Source organism: Pristis pectinata, chromosome 17 (assembly GCF_009764475.1).
Source record: "Pristis pectinata isolate sPriPec2 chromosome 17, sPriPec2.1.pri, whole genome shotgun sequence".
NCBI classification, from domain to species: Eukaryota; Metazoa; Chordata; class Chondrichthyes; order Rhinopristiformes; family Pristidae; genus Pristis; species Pristis pectinata.
Window position 1 is genome coordinate 11,674,732 of NC_067421.1, and position 14,879 is coordinate 11,689,610.

The 14,879-nt window shown below is 40.5% G+C and overlaps 1 protein-coding gene across 3 annotated transcripts in view; it reads left to right on the plus strand.

Moving 5' to 3' along the window:
* osbp2b (oxysterol binding protein 2b) overlaps positions 1-14,879 on the plus strand; it is a 279,746-nt gene that overhangs the window by 37,606 nt on the left and 227,261 nt on the right. The gene's annotated exons all lie outside the window — the stretch shown is intronic.

The following is a 14,879-nucleotide window of genomic DNA, read 5'->3' on the forward strand; positions in this document are numbered from 1 at the left end:
GTAATTCACTGATTGCAATTTTTTTAATATAATGCAATATAAGCAGAATTATCAGCCAATTTGTGGAGAGCAAGATCCCACAAATATACTGAGGTGAATGCCAATTGTTGTGATTGAACTAGGAACAAGAGTTAAGCAGGGCAATAAGAAGCTTCCGTGGTCATCAAGTAATGCCTTGTAAAGTATATATAATAAAGCACATGAGGCTTCTTTCAACAAATTAACTCAGCAGATGAATCTTTAAGGAAATAGGTTAAAAAAAAATCTACCTACTTTACTAATACGTCAGTATGTAAACAATTATGATGAGGAAAAACTGTAAAACCAAGATAAAAATGTGCAGTTGCTTGACTTGGGTAAAAATGTTTCATCAGAACCTTGCACAAGATACTGTCTAAGCTGTTGCTGTATCAGGTACATTCATCTGCATGAGGGCATTTAAGAATTTCTTCATTATTTGTTCATGAATTCAAATGGAGGCTCTTTTCATAATTTTTATTTTAAACTTTTTATATTCATTACAAATAATAGTCCATAAGCTTTTTGGAATCAAAATTTAATCTCGCAATTTTTTGAGAGATTAGTACAATGGAGCAAAAAATGAACCGAGATTGTTATTGCCTACTGGTATCTTCAAACACCATTGTTGTAGCTAAAATCTAACTGGTGCTTGTTCAGAAATTTCTTATCTTTCCATGTTGCTTCCTCCAAAAGTACTGTTAAGTACTTTCTTTGAAGTGTAACTTAAAAGCAAGATTTACAAATTGGTCAAGGCAATGCTTCCTTTTTCATGTTGGTGCTTTTCACATATGAAAGTAACAGAAAGCTCCCAAACTTTTTATGTCATCACAGTATCTTGTATATCCAACAGAATGATGAATTGAACTAAGGAGCTTTTGAAAGCAGCCAGCTTCTGGCAACAGAGCGGCCAGTCAGGATATGCTTGAGGGTAAAATGAAATTGTGCAAATCCTGTTAGCAATGTTGTGTGAGAGAATCAAGTTATAGGTAACAGTTAGTCATTCCCCGAACAGAAAGCACTAATCTGTTTAACCTATTATCAATATAGAAGGGTGCTAGAAAGGGCAATTAATGCCAATGTTTTATACATGTATCTTTTCCTTGTATGTGCTAACAGTGGTGGGTCATGCAAATTAGTTGGTCCCAAGTGTCGAAATGAATCTGATTGAAAGTGATGTGATTTGATAGGCACACATTTGTAATGCAAAACATTGTGATGACATGATCTGCCATAAGCACAGGAAAATTATAATCAGATGGGGCACTGAGATAAGATTTGAAATAAATAGTTAACATCTACCATAAAGGATTTCATTAGCAAGCTTACTCATGGTGTACATTTGAACCAAATGGGAATGTACAGTGATTCAAAGAGTTTGGTCTTGGATTTATTTTCCAAGATTACATCTTGCAGACCAAGTTTTAATTCAAGCAGTGTCTTTCTTTTAAAATGCATCTACATTGCAGTCTTTGAACTAGCATTTTTCATGTAACTTTGGGAGTTGTATTCTTTCGCAATTCTATCTTTTTGTAACAGCAGAGCGATGTGGGTCCGATTGATGTAACATCCCCAATGACTCTTGGGAGTCCCTGGCCCTGCGATCACTCACAGTGAAAAAGAATGTGTGGAATACCATTGAGAACCAAGAGTCCATAAGCATTGAGTTGTTTTTGAATTGTTGTGCTCCTTCTGCTGTTTACATGGGAGTATACAAAAGGCTAGAGTGAACTATCAAACTCTCAAACTATTCACCTATTGCCTGCCCCATCTGTAGCAGAGACTGCAAATCCCATATTGACTTCGTCAGCCATTCCAAAACCCACAAAATCTGAGTGGAAGCAAGTTATCCTGAATCCCAAAGGACTGCATAAGCAGAATGGGAAGATGAAGACTTCTTAATATCAAATCCCTGACTCGGCAAGATAAAGGAAGACCTTGCGGTATGTCAGGCTTTTGCTGAACATTTCAATCCAGGTTATTAGCCAAAGGTCTCTACCAAATCTGGAGGCCTGAAAATACAGGTAGCAATTTCATTCAGCTCACTTTTGGTATGATAGTAACCAAGACCATTAAATAGGGCAATGTCATTTGTTGTTCCTTGCAAAGACATTGGGCTATTCAGTAATCCAGATATGGAAGATAGCCTTCAATCTAACCAACCCTCTCCCAACCACCTGATGAAGTGCCCTTGTAATTGGACAACATAATTCTGCGTAAGGGCCGAGCCCTCAGGATAGAGTCTCTGCCAGGACCACAAGAAACTGCAGAGAGTTGTGGATGCAGCCCAACGCGCCACAGAAACCAGCCTTCCCTCCTTGGACTCTGTCTTTACCTCTCGCTGCCTTGGTGAAGCAGCCAGCATAATCAAAGACCCCACCCACCTGGGTCATTCTCTCTCCTCTCCTCTTCCCTCAGGTAGAAGATACAGGAGCCTGAGGGCACGTACCACCAGACTTATCACAGTGGGGTAGAAGCTGTCTTAAGACTATTGAACTGTTCCCTTATACAATGAGATGGACTCTGACCTCATGATCTACCCTGTTGTGACCTTGCATCTTATTGCACTGCACTTTCTCTGTAGCTGTGACACTTTACTCTGTACTGTTATTGTTTTTACCTGTACTACATTAATGCACTCAGTACAGTGTAATGAATTGACCTGTACGATCAGTATGCAAGACAAGTTTTTTCACTGTACCTCGGTACAAGTGACAATAATAAACCAATACCAATGCCAATACCAGTAGAGAGTTTCATTAGAACTGAACATAAAATGCATGGACCTTGGGTAGACCAATACAACCTTAGGAGTTGGAATTACAGCAGCTGCAACCCAGTTGGCAATGGACAGACTGTCAGGGGAACAACATGAAGGTGGTGAATTATAGAATCTGGTTGGTCTAAGTGAACTGACTGGAGGGGAACTGCAGCTTGCAGCTTCATGCAGAATGCCACACAGTTTATTGTGTAACACTATTAGCTACAGCTCATGACCTGGCGATGTGTTTGTCTGACTTAAATAAGGTGTGAATTTGCTGTAGCCACTACACATCAACTTCAGTCAGGACATCTTTTAGTTGCTCATTGCTGTCTTGGTGTGGGTGTCCTGATAACATCTGTCAGCACATTGTGGCCATCTGGGAGCCAGACTTCGAGAAACCTTGTATTGATCTTGAGCCTTTACAACGCACATTTAATATCTGATGAAATTCATGGCAGTCACGGTAGTGTAGTGGTTAGCATAACACTATTACAGTGCCAGCGACCTGTGTTCAATTCTGGCCACTGTCTGTAAGGAGCTTGTACGTTCTTCCCGTGTCTGCATGGGTTTTCTCCGGGTACTCAGGCTTCCTCCCACATTCCAAAGACATACCAAAGGGTTAGGAAGTTGTGGACATGCTATGTTGGCACCAGAAGCGTGGCGACACTTGCGGGCTGCCCCCGGAACACTCCACGCAAAAGATTCATTTCCCTGTGTGTTTCAATGTACATGTGACTAATAAAGAAATCTTATCTTATAGTTGGTGATGTCGTGATGGGGAAGGAGAGAGTTCTTGGAACAGCCCCAGTGAAGTATCTGCAGGTGGATGTAGTGCTGGAATGTTCTGCGCAGTTAACTTTTTAGGTTTTGAATTGAAAAGCCCCTAAACATTATTTCCCTATTACTTCTACTCGAGGACAGTGATATCACAGCCATCTTGCAGTCTAGCATGATCCCCTTCACTGTTTACCACCCTTTCAACCTTTTGTATCATCCACAAATTTTACTTGCACACCTATGTTATTAATATGTATCAAAAATTACAGCAGCAGTCCCAGCATGGATCCCCTGGAAACACGTTGTCTACCATCCTCCTGTATGTAAAACAACCAGTAACCACCATTCTTTGCTTTCTGCCTTTTTAAGCGAACTTCCTGTCTGTGCTGCTACTGACTCTTTAATTCCATGGACCTCCACTTTGCTGAGTGTTGCAATTTGATTGGCGTTGGAGATGTAAAAACAAGTAATTTAAAGTAAAGTCAAGCTTATCTCCTTCCTGTTACTTTATTTTGCACATAATTTTACAATAAATTAAATGCTCATTTATGCTTCCTGATTTAGATTCTGCATGCTTGAGGTTTCTTTATTCTGATGGGTTAAAATGTCATACTGACCTTTTTCAGATCCCTTTCAATAACCCTTGAATACAGAGGAGCGGAGTTAACGACATAATAATGTTTTAATTGAAGAAATATCAGTCCAGTTTTTTTTTTAAAGTTTTTGGTTTCTTTTGGTTTATTATTAATATTTTTTTGATTTGGGAGTTCTTTTCTCATATAATTAAATCTCTTTTTCAATTTTCCTTTTGTATTCTGCTCACTTAAGAGAGTGGGAGGTCTAGATTACTTTTTTTTACTCCTTGTGATTATATACATTGACTATTATGATTGTTATCCTGATCTCTTTGCACCAGATGTATAATTATTAATGTTATATATATTAATTTGTACTAATTTAAAAATTAATAAAAAGATTGAAAAAAAATGTCATGCTGTTGTCAGCTCTGCCTTCACATGCTTCAAGTCCCCTGGGTAGGGGCACCACGCGGGAAATAATCTCAAAATATGCAAGTTGCCATTCAAATGCCTGCAGAAAGTATGTGATTATTGGTCAGTGTGATGAATACTGAACATACCTGTAATTCTTTCTGCTCTGACTGCATAATCCAGGCTAATATAGTCAAGGGAAGTGGGAAAGGAAAAAATTCATGATGGTGGTAGTGCTGATCACTGATATTGTTAAGGCCCTGGAAAAGGGATGCTATATTTTAAGGTGAAAGGGCAGGATTTATTTGGTAGAGTTAATGAATCTGAAAAGGAGATATCATGTGCATTGGTATGTCCTGCAGATAACCCAATCATGGGAATGATATGGAGGAGCAAATTTTGACAAACAATAAGGATCGTGGGGGTTTCGGGGGAAGGAAAATCAATTTGTGGGGGGAAGGGAAAACAATGCAAAGGACGGAGAGAAGAAGGAATTCCTGAAAAATGTACCAGAGGACTTCCTGCGTCAGTTTGCAACCAACCCATCGTGGAAGGAAATGAGGTGGATCATCTTTTGGGGGTGGGGAGGTAAGCATTGCAGATGAACTGAGGGAACAGAACTGTGTTAGAAGGAGTTCAAAGTGAGAGGCTGAGGTCATCCACTTTAAATCGACACATGGCACAGTTAGCGGAACTGCTGCTCCACAGCTCTACAGCCGGTTTGATGCTGACCTCTGGCGCTGTCTGTGTGGAGTTTGTAATTTCTCCCTGTGACCACATCCCAAAGATGTACAGGTTGATGGGTTAAATTGTCCCCAGTGGTAGAATCTGCGGGGGAGGGGAGCTGATGGGAATGTGGGGAGAATAAATTTGGATTAGTGTAGGATTGGTGTAAATGGGTTCTCGATGGTCGGTGCAGACCCGGTGGGCCAAAGCGCCTGTCCCTGCACTGTATAACTCAGTGATGAAGTGGAATATCATCCTAATGATGAGACTAGAAGATGTGAAGAAGCAAAGGAATCTGTGTCCATAAATTGCTAAAATCTATGAACAGATGCAAAAATAAATCCAAAAAACTAACAGGGTTTGGAATTTTAAAATGAAATTATACAAAGCCTTGAGGCCCTCATCTGAAATACAAGGGTCAGTTTGGGTATAAGTTTCAGTACAGGCATGTTTTGGAAGAAACAGAGCACAGATTCACTGAATGATATTGAGGTTTAAAGAGCAACACACAAAGCACTGGAGGAACTCAGCGGGTCAGACAGCATCTACGGAGCGAAATGGACAGTGGATGTTTCGGGTTGAAACCCTTCACCTGGACTGATCTCCCTCCATAGATGCTGCCTGACCTACTGAGTTCCTCCAGCACTTTGTGTGTTGCTCCGGATTCCAGCATCTGCAGTCTCTTGTGTCTGCATTGGGGTTTAAAGAGTTATTTTGCAAACTTTGTGTTACCCTGAGGTATTTAAAATGAAGAAGAAGGTTGATAATGTGGTGCATTATCTCCTCTAGTGGAGATCTAAAAAATGTAAGTACAATTTTGATTATGTGATGAAATTGGGAAGCGTTTATTTCACACATTGGAAATGCATAACTCTCTCCAAACAGTTTTTCAAAAATTTGTGACCTCTGGCTCAGTCATAACTATTTTTGTTATGCAGTGCAGACAAAAAGATTTGAGGTACTGGTTGGAAATTAACTAATTGAATGATGAAAACAAGCTTGGGGACAGAAAGGCTTCGCCTGCACCCAAGGAACTCTTCCCTCAACTCTCCTTCCTTCTCAAGATGTATCATCTAATTTCTAGTGTCTGGATCTCCACAGCTGGATCAAAAATTCAGTGTGGTTTGAAAATAGTAGTAAACATACAAGTTTTAATCTGTATTTTATCTGAAGAATGTGAGTTCATTGTGGACTCATTGTTTACATCTACTGTTCTAACAACACCTTACATGTATGAAATAACTTCAAGGACAGAAAATATCCCAAGGTGGCAAAAATTAAAAAAGGAGACAGAGCTTTACTGAGAAAATTGAGCGTGAGGTACAAGATCTTTGAAAACGTAGCAAACTGTTGAATCTGCCCTTGTATTTATCTTTTCTGTTTACTCTCCTTAATGTAATGACTGTTACTAATGTACTTGGTATGCTTCATCTGCAAATTTTGTGGCTTGTCTCACCATGGGAAACTTAGTAGTGAAGCCCTGCTCTATTCTCAGCTTGTTTGCTTACAGTCTGCATGTGTCTACATCACTGTACTGAGATTGGGAGTGGGGACCTTAGCCAACTTTGTTCCAAATCTGAGGCACAATAACCAATTCTAATTGTCTGCAAATTTATGGCGGTTATTTATTCCTAAATCTTAATCATCAACGTACCTTGCATTACAATAGTCCCTAGTCAGCACTGCTTTCAGCTGTCTTCCAATCTGAAGAACACTTTTATGTCTATTTTTAGCTAATTTGCCATCCATTCAGCTACATGTCACGTGACTCTACATGTTGTGAGCTTATTTTTTGTTTCTATTATAAATGGCCTTTTAAAAATCCAGATGGGTAATATATTCTTGGAAAGGTGTCAGGAAAGTAGATTGTGTTGGTGATATATTATCTTTGTCTACTTTTCTGACACCTTTCCAAGAATATTGTCAGATCAGCTGAACACAACTCAGCCTTTCAGAATTGATGTGACTTTTGTTATATTTTGTGTCTATATTTTGTGTCTTTATAGAGATGCACAGCATAGAAACAGGCCCTTCGATCCATCATGTCTCTGCCAACCATCAACCACTCATTTACATTAATCCCATTTTATTCTCCCCACGTTCCCATCAACCCTCAAATTCTACCATTATGGGCAATTTACAGTGGCCAGTTAACCCATCAACTTGCATGTCTTTTGAGATTTGTGAGGAAACCGGAGCACTTGGGGGACATGCAATCTCCATATAGACAGCCTCGGAAGTCAGGATTGAATTTGAGCCTCTGGCACTGTGAGGGACAGTAAAATCCTGCACCTTCTGTATCACAGATTTTAGAATGATTGGGATATGGCTTCCCGATTTTTGTTCTACCTTTTCGTATAAAAGAGCAATATTAGCTGTGCACCATTTCTCTTCCAATGCTTCCTCTAATGGGACTTTTGCATGTACAGGAACTTATGTCTGTGCTATCTCCTCAAGTTTCTTCAGTACTTGTGCATGTATCATTTGAATTTAGTGCTGTATATTCATTTAGGTTTACTAGCTTGTCAGTTACTTTTCTCTTTTTCCGAAGCAACTTTGTTAGTCCAAAAGCAGTATCTTACAGATGCTCGAAGTAGGTTGTGCAGCGTCTGTGGCGAGAGAAGCAAGGTTAATGTTACAGACTGACAACCTTTCATCTGAACTGGGAAAAGTCAGGAATAAAACAAGTTTTCAGTTGGAGAGAATGGGGGGAGCATCGAAGGGAAAGTCCCTGATAAGGTAGAGACAAGGAGAGAGTGAATGACACAGGTATTGGTGGTGCTGCTGAAAGAGGATGGTAAGAGCTGATGAGGAGGTGTAAATAGGAAAAAGTAAATGAAATCTGACATTATCAAAAGAGGAGGAAAGAAATGAGTGCTGAAAATTTGAGATGCGTGGCTAGATTAGCTGAATATCTGAACTTGTTGAATTAAAAGTTGTCCGGAAGTCTGGAATATGTTAAGTTGGAAGCATGTGTCATTATCTTGCATTGAACTAAGTTGGAAGAGTGTAAGAGGTCAAAGCAGAGAGGTCAGAGAGAAAATGGCAATTGGAAGCTGAGAGACACCTTTGCAGACCGAATGAAGTGTTCTGCAAAGCACTCACCAACCTGCGTTTGGTTTCTTTTGTGTAGAGGAGACCACATTCTGAGAACCAGTGCTTCATCGGGGAAGTGTATTTGTGGTGGTAAATGAAGAGGTAAAATGACAGTTGCACAGAAAGGTGTTGTGAGAAGGAAAGTGGGTAACTTTGTTCATGCTCTCTTTAGCCCATCCTCTAGTGACATGTGCTTCATTAACCTTAGTCAAGTTAACCTTAGTAAAGTGAGATAATTGTGAAAACTGCAATGCTTGATTCTGTTTTCTTTATGAAGTCTCCCTTAATTATTTTGCGTCTGTTTCTTACTCATAGGCACATAAATTTGTGTGCACATTTCTTCTTCAGTCTTATTCCAATATTTGGTGGATGCAATATACTTTTTTTTTTGCGTGGAGGACATACACTGGTCCTCATTGAGGGGTCAGTCATGGAAAGTGTGAGCAGCTTCAAGTTCCTGGATGTTAGCATGCCCGCTTCTCATTACTACCATCGGGGAGGAGGTACAGAACCCTGAAGACCCACACTCAATGTTTTAAGAACAGCTTCTTCCTCTGTGCTATCAGATTTTTGAACAGTCCATGAACACTACCTCGTTATTCCTCTTTGGCACTATTTATTTATTTTTGGTAACATAGTAATTTTTATGTCTTGTGCTGTACTGCTGCTGCAAAACAACAAATTTGACAACATATGTCGGTGATAATAAATATGATTCTGATTCACTTGTCCTTACTCCATGCAAATGGATTGTGTATTTGTCCTACTGTGGGTTAATACTTTTTTCCAACAATCTTCGAGATCTTCAACAACACTTCCCTCCTTTCCTCCCATACTGTATATGTTACTTGCTGCAGTGTTTAGTTGCCAATCTTCTTCTCTGTAGTCATGTTTTAGTCATTCCTTCTGCATCAGGATCCTTTCTACAAATTATTGCCTCCGGTTGATCTGTTGTTTTTAATGTGCTACCTTTTGCTTAACCAGCAGTTTAAGTTGTTTTAACTCTTGTTGCTAGTTGTTCTACTTTGATCTTTCTGATCTCCTGGCCATTTGTATTATAGGTATTCCACCCATTAGTTTGCCTTTGCTCTCTTTTCCTGATACTTTTTTTGTTAAGATTCTGTAATGTACTTAGTTCTCAACAGCATGTTGTTAAGCTAAAGGTCGTCTTTGCAGCCCCAGTTGTCCTTACTGCAAGGACCTTAGTTCGAGCCTGCTTCCTGTTTCAATTCAGGTGTCAGCATCCCATGAAAGTTGAGCCCTCTTTCACATACCACACCTTTGACCATGTATTGACTTCCCTAATTTATTTGGCCTCATTAATCTTGTCTCATGAGGTACTGCTTTTCACTCTAACTTATGAAATTCCCTGAGCAGGACATCATCCCTAACTTTTTCTCTGTTACAAACATACAAGTTCTGAATAGGAACACTGGTTGGCCAGTTGATATTCAAGCCTGCTCCTCCATTTAGTAAAGTCATAACTTATCTGATTGTAACCTCAACTCCACCATCCCACCTATCCTTGGTAATCTTTCAGCCCTTGCTTATCAAGAAATATCTAGCTCTGTCTTAAAAATATTTGAAGACTTGGCTTCAGCTGCCCTTTGAGTAAAAAGGATCCAAAGACTCGTCCCCCTCAGAGAAATAAAATCACCTCATTTCTGTCTCAAATGAGGGATCCCATCAAAACAGTGACTGTATCCACTGCTTGGGTCATATAGCATTTGAAGGAAAAAGATTGGATGTCCATCATTTTAGTCCTGGGAATAAGGAACCTTGCTGGGCAGTGTCCAGCTAGCTTTTAACTAGGACCTTCCCCTCAGCATAAAGACAGAGGGGGGATGCTTATTGATCATTACACAATGTTAATTTCTTTTGCTGCTACTCAAAAAAAATAAAGTGAATTAGTCCTTGCGTGCATGGAGCAATATTCAAGTATGGACTGATAAGTGACAAACAACATTCATACCACAGAATTGCAAGCAATGCCCATCTTCAATAAGAGTATAACTGTCTACCCTTGACAGGAAAGGGTATTGCCATTGCTGAGTCCACAACCAGAGGATGCATTTGACCAGAAGCTTAACTAAGCCAATTCATGAATAAAGTGGATACAAGAGTCTGTCAGCGCACGCTGACCCCGGGAGGACTGCGCTGGGGACGAGACGGTCGCCCACCTCTTTGCAGGCTGTAGGGTTGCGAGGAGGGTGTGGCGAAAGATGCAAGGGTCCTTGTCACGGTTCATCCCCAGCAGCAGCGTAACAGAGGATTCTCTGATCTACAGGCTGTTCCCGGGGACACACACACAGACGGACATCAACTGCTGCTGGAAGGTCATCAACTCGGTGAAAGATGATCTTTGGTCTGCCCGAAGCTTGTTGGTCTTCCAGCACTGCGAGATGTCCATAGGGGAATGCTGCCAGCTGGCACATTCCAGGCTGCAGGAGTATATGCTGAGGGACGCACTGAAGCTGGGCGCAGCCAACGCAAAGGCTCAGTGGGGAAGGACTACAGTTTAGGGTTCTTCTGCCACTGGAGAGGGAGGGGTGGGGACAGGCAAGAAAGCCCCTAAATATTGTAAATGCGGGACTGGGTAGCTTCCAGGGAGCCACACGTGTGGCATCGGTGCTGTTTTCTATATAAAAAGGTAACACTAATGAGTGATCTGTACAAGAATGTAAAGGTTTGCACTGTTTTGAAATTGTATATTGTTTGTCTTTTATTTTTATTTTGAATAATAGAAAAATAAAAAAAAGATACAAGAGTCTGTCAGAGGATTCACCACCTACCAGACCAAGCATTCACTTCATGGTGCACCATGGCTGCTGTGTGTGTTATCATGTATAAAATCTAATGCAATTACTCACCAAGGTAGCTTAGATAACACTTCCAAACATGTGGCCTCTACCATCTGGAACGACAAGGACAACAGGTTCATGGGATAACCACCACCTACGAGTACTCCAATTTGCATATGGTCCTAACTTGGAAATATATTGCTGTTCCTTCATCTTTGCTGCTTCTAAATCTTTGTGTTCCCTACCCGGCAACACTGTAGGAATACCTTTACTTGACAGAGTCTAGTTCAAGAAAGTGGCTTAACACTACTTCTCGGGGCAATGGACAACTAACATTGGCCTTGTTGGTGATGATTGTAAATAAATAAAAAGTAAATACTTTGTATCTTTTGGAGAAGAGCAGGTATCTCTTTCTGCATCTTGGCTTTCCTTTATTTAGTATCTGCATACTGTGCGCCAAGGGGTCATTGTCACGGCTACTCCTGTTCCTTCTCTGTATCTTTGTGATTTTGCCTTTCAGATATTCATTCAATTTAAAATGTTGCTATTGAGTCTTCTTTCAGCACCCTTTTCGGGCTGTGTGTTCCAGATTATTAATGATTTGCTGTGTTGTGCTCTGGTTCCTTGGTTACCTTAAACTTTATCTTTTGGTTGCTTTGCCTTCTGGCACAGGAAACAGTTTCTAACTTACTCAGTGAAAACACTTTATGATTATGAGCAACTCTGCCAAACCTTCTCTGCTGAAAAACATCAGTCCCAGTCTCTCCAAATAGCTGGAGTCCTGTATCCCTTAGAGCATTCCAGTAAATGTCCTCTGTATCTTTATCAAGGCCTTTCCAAAACTTAGCCACCCTGAATTGGAAGCAAGATTGAATCAGTGATTTGTAATGGTTCAGCATAACTTAGTTACTTTTACACATTCTTCCTGTTTACGAAGCCAGTGATCCTAGATACCCTATTAACAGCTCTGTCAGTTTGTCCTGCTACCTTCAATGATCTGTGTCTGTGAATTCCACTTCTCTGTTTCTCCTCCCCCTTTATTATTATACCATTTGGTTCAATCTATCCCATATTAATATACTTTACAAAATGCTTAGCCTCGCACTTCTGTAATTTGCCCATCTTAGCAATTTATCTATGTGCTCCTGAAGACTGGTACTATTTTATTCATTGTTTACTGAATTTCCAAGTGTCACATCACTTGCGTATTTTGAAATTGTATCTTGTATATTGATTATTATATTATTGTATATGTCAGTGATAATAAATCTGATTCTGATGCTTTCATCATGAATAAATATCAAAAAGATTGTGGTCCTTATACTGACCCTTGGAGACCGTACACTTTCCTCCAGTCTCAAAAATAAACTTTCACCACTATTGACTGCTTTCGGTTTCTTAGTCAGTTTTGTATCCACGTTGCTGCTGCTGCTCTAGTCTCTGTGGGAAGATTGTCATCTGTCACATTCACATGTTTTCGACAGAGAGTCCAAGGCACTGTCACAGCTGTGCTTTGCTTTACATGGTTGACTGGTTTGCTCTCAGCAGTGCAGAACACTTGCATAGTTCAGTCTCACTAAAAATAGATCCAATACAGCATCTGCCTTTGTTCATGTTATTGATTCTGTGCTCCATTTGCGTAGCTAGTTCTTGCTCTATGAATGAATGCAAAAGTGCAAAATCTGCACATTAGTTCCAGTCAACTTTTAAAATGAGTGGGGGTTTCTTTCTCCCAAATTTTAGGGTATTGCTTAAATCTGAAGCATCCAGTCTTACCCAACTTCACGACCTGAATTTGTCTCATGAGGAGTTCAGGAAAACTGCTTCAACCAAAGAACAATTCGAGTGAAAATGCTCATGAGGTCAGGCAGCATCATAAAAGAGAAATCAAATTAACAAGTCAGGTCTTTTTTTCAAAGTTGGAAGATGTTGAAATGGTTTTAAACAGGAACATAGACTAAAAGTATTGGTATTGGTTTATTATTGTCACTTGTACTGAGGTACAGTGAAAAACTTGTCTTGCATATTGATTGTACAGGTCAATTCATCACACAGTGCAGTTACATTGAGTTAGAACAGAGTGCATTGAGGTAGTACAGGTAAGAACAATAACCATACAGAGTAAAGTATCACAGCTACAGAGAAAGTGCAGTGCAGGTAGACAATAAGGTTCAAGGTCACAAGGTAGATCGTGAGGTCAGAGTCCATCTCGTCGTATAAGGGAGCCGTTCAATAGTCTTATCACAATGGGATAGAAGCTGTCCTTAAGCCTGGTGGTACGTGCCCTCAGGCTCCTGTATCTTCTGCCTGATGGAAGAGGAGAGAAGAGAGAATGACCTGGGTGGGTGGGGTCTTTGATTATGCTGGCTGCTTCACCAAGGCAGCGAGCAGTAAAGACAGAGTCCAAGGAAGGGAGGCTGGTTTCTGCGATGCGCTGGGCAGAGTCCACAACTCTCTGCAGTTTCTTGCAGTCCTGAGCAGAGCAGTTGCTGTACCAAGCCGTGATGCATCCATATGCTTTCTCTGGTGCATTGATAAAAGTTGGTGAGTGTCAAAGGGGACATACTGAATTTCTTTAGCCTCCTGAGGAAGTAGAGGCGCTGGTGAGCTCTCTTGGCTATGGCGTCTACGTGATTTGACCAGGAACTGAAGGAAATGTCAGTGATAGGGTGGAAGGCAAAGATGAAATGAAGGGGATGGCAAGGCAAGAGTAGATGGTAATAGGCCAAGTAAAGAAACAATTGATGGATCTGGAGCAGATGTACAGGAGAAAAGCAGTTGTCCAAAAGGCCATGTGGTGCCAATCTGAAAGATGAAATGCAGTTCCTTAAGCTTGTGTTGTGTTCCATTGGACCAGTGTGGGAGGCAAGAGGAACAGAATGTGGAGTGAGGTGTACAATTAAAATTATTGATGAGCTGATGAGCCCAAAATGCAATTAAGATCAGCCTTGTGAACAGAACAAAGTGCTTGCAGAGTGATCATTCAATCTCAGTTTTGTGGGACATTGCAGAGGATAGCACACAATGTCATGAAATTGGCAGTGAATCCCTGTTTCAGCTGAAAGAAATTTATAGAGTTCCAGATGGTGGGAAGAGAAGAAATGAAAGTACAAATGATACACATCCTCCCATGCATGGAAACAGTAGTTGCAGTGTGGACTAGAACTGCGGAGGGAATTGTTCATTTGGGTTACTGAAAGGAAAGTGAAGGGGATAATGCTTCATGGTGATATCACTCCAAAGCTGGTGAAAATGGTAGAACATAATCCTGTTGAATATTGAAACTACTTGCACAAATAAAAGAACAACGGGAGTCATTTCTTAGCTCTGGGAGGATGGGGAAGTGGTGAGAACAATGTGGAAAGTAAGACCAACAAAATCAAAGGCCCTGTCAACCACGATGAAAGTAAAGAAAAAGAAAAATATCAAAAGCTGATGGCTCTTCAACCTGAAACGTTAATTATGTTCCACAGATGCTGCCTGATCTGCTGAGTTTTCAAAGTGTTGTTTTTATTATTATGAACAGTAAAACATACATTTCCTTTAGAACAAAGGTTGGCAACTGTTTTTCATCCTGCCTTTCCATTCTTATCTCAAGTATTGGCTGGGTAAACAAGTCATAGGACTTGGGTCACGGATATCCTGTTGCTTTATCAAACACCAAAACAGTGGAAGTAAAACAGGAGTCTGACAGGTCAACTCCTGTGT